The 10,102-nt window shown below is 44.3% G+C and overlaps 1 protein-coding gene across 2 annotated transcripts in view; it reads right to left on the bottom strand.

Moving 5' to 3' along the window:
- The window catches only part of XPR1 (xenotropic and polytropic retrovirus receptor 1), a 255,509-nt gene that overhangs the window by 206,759 nt on the left and 38,648 nt on the right, over positions 1-10,102 (bottom strand). The gene's annotated exons all lie outside the window — the stretch shown is intronic.

Raw genomic sequence — 10,102 nt, 5'->3', positions numbered from 1 at the left:
CAGTCATTCTGCACCGGCTCAGCCTGTTGTTGAATGGCTCCTTGCTGCTGTCAAGGCTCCCTGTGTAGGGTTTCGTGAGCCATGGCATTAAAGGGTAAGCAGGTCTCCAAGGACCACAATGGGCATTTTGATTTCCCCTGCGGTGATTTTATGGTCTGGGAAAAAAGTCCCGGCTTGCAGCTTCCTGAACAGGTCAATGTTCTGAAAGATGCATGCGTCATGCACCTTTCCGGGCCAGCCTGCGTTCATGTCAATGAAACGCCCACGGTGATCCATAGGCACCTGGAGAACCATAGAGAAATACCCCTTCCAATTAACGTATTCTGAGGCTAGGTGGGCTGGTGCCAGAATTGGAATGTGTGTCCCATTTATTGCCCCTCCACAGTTAGGGAAACCCATTTGTGCAAAGCCAGCCACAGTATCATGCACGTTACCCAGAGTCACAGTTCTTCTGAACAGGATGCGATTAATGGCCCTGCAAACTTGCATCAACATGATTCCAACAGTCCACTTTCCCACTCCAAACTGGTTAGTGACCAAGCGGTAGCTGTTGGGAGTTGCCAGCTTCCAGATTGCAATAGCCACCCATTTCTCCACCAGCGGGGCAGCTCTCAATCTCGTGTCTTTGCGCTGCAGGGTGCAGGCAAGCTCAGCACACAGTCCCATGAAAGTGGCTTCTCGCATCCGAAAGTTCTGCGGCCACTGCTAGTCATCCCAGACTTGCATGACTATGTGATCCAACCACTCAGTGGTTGTTTCCTGAGCCCAAAAGCGGCGTTCCACTGTGGTGAGCATGTCCGTGAATGCCACAAGCAAACTCGTGTCATATGTGTTACTCGAGTTGATATAATTGTCGGATCCCTCACTGTCACTTTGGATCATAAGGAATAACTCGACTGCCAAACGTGACGTGCTGGCGAGACTCGTCAGCATATTCCTCAGCAGTTTGGGCTCCATTCCCGCAGACCAAAAGGGAAGACCGAGCACGCAGTACAAAAAACATTGAAAGATGGCGCCAAATGTGGACAGAAGCATAGGGATTGCTGGGATGCGAACCGATGCATCACGGGGCATTGGGACAGGACCCAGAATGCCCCTCACCCTTCGCCCCCTTCCCACAAGCCACAGCGCCAGAATGGGAAGAGGTGCTCTGGGGGATAGTTGCCCATAATGCACCGCTCCCATGCCACTGCAAGTGCCGCAAATGTGGCCATGCCAGTGCACTTGCAGCTGTCAGTGTGGACAGACTGCAGTGCTTTCCCTACTGTGCTCTCTGAAGGCGGGTTTAACTCAAAGCGCTCTACATCCGCAAGTGTAGCCATATCCTAAGAGACCTTTGCTTTTATTCCTGACCAGAGATGCAGGAGTCCAAAGAATGCAACTACCATGCCCACTTAAATCACACCTCATTGTCACAAATACCAACTTTCAACCAACTTTTAAGGAACATTAAATGTCAATTTGTGACAGCACAAAATCAATTTCATCAGTTCAGCAAGTTGGAAAATTAGCATATTTTTCATCTGTTTGATCCTATAAACAAAGTCTGAAATAAGGAATGCAAAACTTACTGAACAATTAAGATTAAAGTTGTGAGACTACTTACTCCCTCCCTCCTCATCCCCTCCCCACTGAATCCCCTAATGTTAGATCATTAAGCAAATCCTCAAGTCTGGAAGACAGAGATAAGCAACTTGGGCAAGTAGATGAACTCTAAAAAATTAACTTGTTTGAAGATCTTGAAGCAAAAAAGGAAGCAGTGACAGAAGCATTTCTTCTTTGAATGCTGCTGACTGGAGGCTGCCAAGATAGATAACAGCTGGCTTGTGTTGGAGGACAAATATTCAATATCCATCTGAGCTGGTACGGTCTCAGGAAGAAGTTTTGAAAAACTTCCTGGAAGCATGGAGGGAGGGACGGAGGGAGAGAGGGCAGAGAGGAAGCATCCTAAAGAATATCTTATTTATTGATTTAAAGAGAAAACAGAATCCTATGTACTTCTGTCAGACTTCTTTGCACAGCAGCACCAGTTCTCACTGTTCCCATCAGCGTGGCCCAGGTAGTTACATATACATACAGTACAATAATATTTCCAAATTTGCTATTGACAGTCTTACTGAAACTCAGAAGTTGTCACAGACTCCAAGTGAAGAATTTAACCAGCACCTTATGCCCTAAATTACATTTGCTTAAAAAAAAGTTTGCATGTGCTATGGGATTTTAAAAAAGGGAGGGGGAAGATCTCTACAGAAGTAATGCACCTTACTCTAAGGCGGAAATAGAAAACAACTTCTTCACAGTTGCATTAGGAGATCCCACAACACTGTCTGGGAGAGAAGAATGGTTAACCAGTCTCCTGTCCAATTCATGTAATGAAAATGTCAAAACTGCAAGGAAATCATAAGATATTCGTAACCTCTAATTCATTTCCAGGACAAACTGAAGTTCAAGATGAAGAATACACTGTGGAATTCAAAAGAAAATATCAATATACGAGATGCACATATTTGAACTGTAGCAAAGGGAATATGGTAAAAGTGTATAAATATGGTCATTCCCAAAGTTCCATATAAAATTCCAGCTTCAAGTAGCTTCACAATCCAAAGCATTAACACAACGATATGCACAGCTTTCCATCAATATCTGAAGGCACTGGCTAGGAGTCTGTTTTATCTTAGGTTTCAGAGTAGCAGCCGCGTTAGTCTGTATCCGCAAAAAGAAAAGGAGGACTTGTGGCACCTTAGAGACTAACAAATTTGAACATAAGCTTTCGTGAGCTACAGCTCACTGCAGTCACCCTAACCTTGTACTTTACTCTTCTTTTAGGTTACACTGTATGTTTTGACTTTTAAAAGGTACAATTAAGGTGTTACCATAAATGCTAGTAAATGACTGAAATAAAGGTCAAATGCTTATTTGCAGCACCCATTCCTTTTTATTTCATCTCACCACTGAACATTTGGGGGTGGGGGCCTTAGACTAGCATTTGGAAAATCTATTGCTGCTATAGCATTTTAAGTGCAGACTAGCCCTCAGTGAAGCAACAGCTTTGTTAACTCTATTTACTGCTCCTGAATGCAAACAAAAGCTCAGCTGGAAAGGACTGGAGTTAGGCCTGGTCTACCCTACAGAGTTAGGTCAACGCAAGGCAGCTTACATCAGCCTAACTCTGTAAGCATCTACACAGTGTAGCTCCCACCGATGTAACTCGCCCACTACATTACACTTAGGTCGATGCGGTGTCAGTTTAGACATTGCATTGCTTACATCAACTGTGGCTGCCTTTCAGAAGCTGCTCCACACTGACTGTTAAATTAGTGCAAACTCGCTTCTGGTGAGGAAGTGCATCGCCAATACAAGAAGCATAGCATGGACATGCAAAAGCAATTCAATTACTGTGGTGGCTGTACGTCAACATAACGTAGGTCGATGTTTAGGCTACATCTACATTCCAGCAGGGATGGACGTGCTAGTAAAGACCCGCCAAATCGACAAAAGATCGCTCTCCAGTCAACCCCTGTACTCTACCCCCGATGAGAAGAGGAAGGTGAGTCGACAGGAGAGTTTCTCCCGTCGACCCCCCACGGTGTAGGCCCCGCGGCAACTCAGCCTAACGTACATTGACTCCAGCTACATTATTCATGTAGCTGGAGTTGCATAGCGTAGGTCGACATACCGCGGTAGTGTAGACATAGCCTTAATTTTGTAATGTAGGCTTGCCCTTAGACTAAAAATTCTTAATTCATGAGATTCACCCTATTTCTTTCGTAGAAGAAAAACATTTAATACACTTTCACCAGAATATGCAAATACAACTGCAAATTCAAATTAATCTACTAACTAATGATGTAGACAGTAGACTGGCACATTTCCTAAATTGATCTATTCCACACAGAGGGAAGCTTCTTTTCTCAAAGATCAGGAATATCTTTGCAACCAGAAACCCGGAAGTAGTTTCTAAATACTGTAATAGTTTCCATTTCCCTGACTGAAAACACATACCCTTGAAGTTAAAATGAATGTCTATAATTTCTCAAAATGTGTCTATTGTATTTAAACAGTATCATAGTCCAGAAGCCTGTTTTAGAATAAGATGCCTGGAGCAATGATTTTAAAAGCAGCTCACATCAGCCCACACGAACAGTCTTATCAGATGGAAACATACATCTGCCGACTTCTTTTTCCTTCACAGAAACAGTAGATTTAACAAGATCTTTGGCCTGAGTAGGTCTAGACAAGTTTTTCAGACTTGTATTTAAAATTGTAAGTCTAAATAAGTGACCGAATTTTCACAGGTGTCTACAGTTGCTATTAATTTCAACAGGAGCAAGAGACATTCAACACCTCTCCAAGTCAGACCACTTGCTTAGACACCTGCCAAGAGTGAGAAAGTTTTGGCTCCAATCTTTCAGCACTTCAAACAAGAACTGGCTGAATTCAGAGAACAGCCTGAAGTAATCACATATTGCATCTTGTCATTAGGTCTTCAGCCAAAAAAGGATAAAACATTAGTAGTCTCAAAATCTGTCAAGACTCATCTAAGGATTTAAGCCAGCACACCATTTATTTGGCATTTTTCTTTCAAAAAATACTGAATGTCTTTTTAAAAGTATACAAATTTAACAGTTAAAAATTTTTCTTTGCAGTATTGTTGTAACCATGTTGGTTCCAGGATATGAGCGAGACAAGATAGGTAGGGAATATCTTTTAATGGACCAACTTCTGTTGGTGGAAGGTGCAAACTTTCGAGCTACACTGAGATCTTCAGGTCTGGGAAAGGAAACAGAGTGTCTGAGCTAAACACAAGTTGGGACAGATTGTTAAACCTGAAATAAAGTAGGCAATTGGAGGGTTAGACTATTACACAAAGGATCTGAAATGGGCAATTAAGGGTAGCATGCAGTGTTGTGATATACAAATTGTAATGAGCCATAAAAATAGTGTCCCTGTTAAATCCATGACTTTTGTGTCTACCAGAGTTATGAATTTAAGTTCCCAGGTTTGTCTTTTGAAGGTGTTGAGTGAGTTTCCCTTGAGAAATTTTTCTGATCGTCCAAGCCCTCAAGGGCTATGATGAATTGGAAAGTATTTTTAATGAATATGGTGTTTGCTTTGATTTAAAACCATAGCAATCTGTAACTGGAAACCTACAGAAAACAAAACAATGGCATAGATAAGACAGCCACAGGTACACACCTTCCAAGCAACAAAGACAATACTTAGGCCATTGGTGGGGAAGAGCTACCTGACTGACCCCCATCAGTTTACTCTAGAATGGTTTACTCTGCCCAAGGTTAAGCCTGGGATCAAAGGAAAAAACCTCAAAAACCCTAGAAAAGGGAAGGCATTTGGGCGAACTGGGAGATGCTACCCAGCCGTGAGAGTTAAAAGACAAAACTAGGAATGTAAATATCGATTAAAAAAGTTAACCGGTTAACCAATTAATATCGGTTAACCAGTTAACTGTTAACCGATGTCATTCCAGCAGCGGGCCAGCATGGGGTGGCAGGGGCCAGAATTCCACCGGCCAGGATCCTGCCGGCCTTGGCTGCTCCAGCCCGCCGGCGACCAGTCCGGCGTGCTCTGGCTGACATGGCTAGTCATGGGAGTTAATGGTTAAGGTTAAGCCTAATGCTTACCTTTTACATCCCTAGACAAAACACACAGAATGAAGTGGAAACTGCAGAGCCTTTCTCCCCACCAGACATTGGGCTGAGGTGAATGGATAAAGATTTAAGAAATATCCATGTGTGCAGGCCTTTTATTGTTTATGCCCTCCGCCCTACATGCTTTGTACCTTTGAGGAATAAATAAATAATGCTTTGTTTTGAAGACTCCATTTCTGTCTTCTCAATACAAACTTATGTTGTCAGAGGCTCCTGAAGGGAAACTCTTACATGTGTAAAAACAGAGCTGCACCTGTGTCTAACACAGGGGCAGGCAAATTACAGCCCGCAGGCTGGATCTGGCCCCTCAGGGCTTTGGATCCAGCCCGCGGGATTGCCCCCCGGGGTGCCACAGGCCCCGCGCCACTCTCTGAAGCAGCCGGCACCACGTCCCCGGGGACAGAGGGCTCCATGCGTTGCCCATATCCCCAGGCACTGCCCCCCGCAGCTCCCATTGGCCGGGAACAGGGAACCGTGGCCAATGGGAGCTTCGGGGGAGATACCTGGAGGCATGGCAAGGGCAGCACGTGGAGCCCTGTGGCCCCCCTGGGGCCACGCAGGGACATGGTTCTGGCCACTTCCCAGAGCGGAACGGTGTGGGGCGAGGGCAGGTAGCCTGCCCTGGCCCCGGTGCACACCACTGCCAACCCAGAGCCCAAACCCCTCCTCCACCCTGCTCCCCAACTCCCTGCCCTAAGCCCCCTGCCTGTACCTCCCACCCCTCTTACACCCCAACTCCCCACCCTGAGCCCCTGTTGCATCCTGTACCCCTGTGCACCCCTCCTGTACCCTGCCCTGAGCCCCCTCCTGCACTCCGCACCCCTCCTGCACCCTAACCCCCTTCCCTGAGCCCGTTCCTGCACACCGTACCCCCTCCCACACCGCACACTCCTTCCCACACCCAAACCCCTTGCCCCGGACCTGCATACAATTTCCCTACCCAGATGTGGCCCTCAGCCCAAAAAGTTTGCCCACCCCTGGTCTAACATGTTGGGAACGGGGTCTTCAGACCAGAGATCCAGTCTGAGAGTGATTGAACCATGTGCTTCCACCCACAGTGAAGTCCAAGAAGGCAGATGTGTCATCTAAGGGGTGCACTTGAGTCTAAAAGGGGTCTAAGAATCAGTTCACCTGGGAGGCTTGACAAGGGTCTTGGTAAATTATGCTATCCAGTAGAAGGTCCAACAAAAAACATGGAAAAGCTACAGGACTCTAGACCAAAAATAAAATAAATCCCCTACCCCAAATCCATCAATGCAATAAATCAATTGTCACAGTTCAGGGCAACTGTACCTGTATTCCCCAACAGATGATCTAGCAATGGCACCCATTTTTAGGCTTCTGGTTCCACAGCTGTCACCTCTCTTGGGTGAAAACCTGTATCTCTCACCCTCCTGACCATTGTCAGACGGCACAATTCCCTACCTACATGGAGTTCCCCAGCAAGTCAGACTGCCTGCAGGGTCTCAGCTTCGCTCAGTGGTTTGAGCATTGGCCTGCTAAACCCAGGGTTGTGAGTTCAATCCTTGAGAGGGCCATTTAGGGATCTGGGGCAAAAATTGGGGATTGGTCCTGCTTTGAGCAGGGGGTTGGACTAGATGACCTCCTGAGGTCCCTTCCAACCCTGATATTCTATGATTCTAAAACTTGTGGATGAGGGTGTAGGGAGGAGGGGTTTATATCTATTAGGAGCTGGGGAAACTTTTGGGAAAGGGGGAGCCTACACAACAAGGATGGGCTCCACCTAAACCAAAATGGAACCATATTGCTGGCATTTAAAATTAAAAAGGTCCTGGAGCAGTTTTTAAACCAAGGGCTGGGGAAAAGCCAACAGGAGCAGAGGAACACATGGTTCGGCCAGAGACATCCCTTAGCAGAAGATTTATTGGTGGAATGAGGATAATCAATGGGACACAGTAATACCAGGGTAAAAAAAAATATATCAGAAGGACAGAACTATACATGAAAGAAAGTGTAGAATCAAGTGAAGTAAAAACCTTAAATGAACCAAACTGTATTATAGAATCTCTATGGCAGGGAAACCACCACAGTGGCCCAACACTCTAGCATTTAATTTCAGAAAGGGGAACTACACAGAAATGAGGAAGTTAAACAAAAATTAAAAAGCTATACTGCCAAAAGTGAAATCCCTCCGAGCTGCATGGAAACTTTTAAAAAGACACCATAGTAGAGGCTCAACTTAAATGTATACCCCAAATTAAAAAACAAGGTAAGAACCAAAAAACTGCTGCCGTGGCTAAACAGAGTAAAAAGCAGTGAGAGATAAAAAGGCATCCTTGAAAAAGTGGAAGTTAAATCCTAGTGAGGAAAATAGAAAAGAGCATAAACTCTGGCAAATGAAGTGTAAAAATACAATTAGGAAGGCCAAAAAAGAATTTGAACAACCGTTACCCAAAGACTCAAAAAATAATAGAAATTTCTTTTTAAGTACTTCAGACGCAGAAAACCTGTTAAACAACCAGTGGAGCCACTGAACAATTGAGATGCTAAAGGAGCACTCAAGAATGATAAGGCCATTGTGGAGAAACTAAATGAATTCTTTGCATCGGTCTTCACGGCTGAGGATGTGAGGGAGATTCTTAAACCTGAGCCATTTGTTTTAGGTGACAAATCTGAGGAACTGTCCCAGATTGAGGTATAATTAGAAAAGGTTTTGGAACAAACTGATAAATTAAACAGCAATAAGTCACCAGGACCAGATGGTATTCACCCAAGAGTTCTGAAGGAACTCAAATGTGAAATTGCAGGACTACTAACTGTCATCTGTAACCTACCATTTAAATCAGCTTCTGTACCAAATGACTGGAGGATAGCTAATGTGATGCCAATTTTTAGAAAGGGCTCCAGCAATTACAGGCCTGTAAGCCTGACTTCAGTACTGGGCAAACTGGTTGAAACTATAGTAAAGAACAATTGTCAGACACAGACCAACATAATTTGTTGGGGAAGAGTCAATATGTTTTTTGTAAAGGGAAATCATGCCTCACCAATCCACTAGAATTCTTTGAGGGGTCAACAAGCATGTGGACAAGGGGGATCCAGTGGATATAGTGTACTTTAGATTTTGAGAAAGCCTTTGACAAAGTCCCTCACAAAGACTCTTAAGCCAAGTAAGCGGTCATGGGATAAGAGGGAAGGTCCTCTCATGGATCAGTAACTGGTTAAAAGTTAGGGGGGGGAAGGGTAGGAATAAATTGTCAGTTTTCAGAATGGAGAGAGGTAAAGAGTGGTCTCCTCCAGGGGTCCGTACTGGGACCAGTCCTATTCAACATATTCATAAATGATCTGTAAAAAGGAATAAAACAGTGAGGTGGCAAAATTTACAGATGATACAAAACTACTCAAGATAGTTAAATCCCAGGTAGACTGCAAAGAGTTATGAAAGATCTCACAAAACTGACTGGGCAACAAAATGGCAGATGAAATTTAGTGTTGATAAATGCAAAGTAATGCACATTGGAAAACATAATCCCAACCATACATATAAAATGATGGGGTATAAATTAGCTGTTACCACTCAAGAAAGATCTTGGGGTCATTGTGGATAGTTCTCTGAAAACATCCACTCAGTGTGCAGCAGCAGCCAAAAAAGTGAACAGAATGTTGGGAATCATCAAGAAAGGGATAGATAAGACAAAAAATATCATATTGCTTCTGTATAAATCCATGGTACACCCACATATTGAATCCTGCATGCAGATGTAGTCGCCCCATCTCAAAAAAGATATATTGGAATTGGAAAAGTTTCAGAAAAGGGCAACAAAAATGATTAGGGGTATGGAACAGCTTCCATATAAAGAGATTAACAAGACTGACTTTTCAGCTTGGGAAAGAGACGACTAAGAGGGGGTGATATGGTAAAGGTCTATAAAATCATGACTGGTGTGGAGAAAGTAAATAAGGAAGTGTTATTTACTCCTTCTCATAACACAAGAATTAGGGGTCACCAAATGAAATTAATAGGCAGCAGGTTTAAAACAAGCAAAAGGAAGTATTTTTTCCCCACACAATGCACAGTCAACTTGTGGAACTCCTTGCCAGAGGATGTTGTGAAGGCCAAGACTATGGCCACGTCTACACTTACCAGGGATCGACGCTGCTGCGACCGATGCAGCGGGGGCCGATTTAGCGGGTCTAGTGAAGTCCCGCTAAATCAACTGTGGAGTGCTCTCCGGTCAACTCCAGTACTCCACCGAAACGAGAAGATTAAGTTAAGTTGATGGGACAGCATCTCCTGTAGATGCAGCATGGTGTGGACACAGCAGTAAGTTGACCTAAGCTACCTTGACTCCAGCTACATGAACAACATAGCTGAGTAGTGTAACTTAGGTCGACTTACCCTGGTAGTCGAGACAAGGCCTATAACAGGGTCAATAAGTTCACGGAGGATAAGTCCATCAATGGCTATTAGCCAG

The sequence above is a fragment of the Caretta caretta genome, chromosome 8 (genome assembly GCF_965140235.1).
Source record: "Caretta caretta isolate rCarCar2 chromosome 8, rCarCar1.hap1, whole genome shotgun sequence".
Lineage (NCBI taxonomy): Eukaryota > Metazoa > Chordata > Testudines > Cheloniidae > Caretta > Caretta caretta.
Note: the sequence above shows the minus strand (reverse complement) of the source record. Positions and strands in the feature narration are given on the sequence as shown.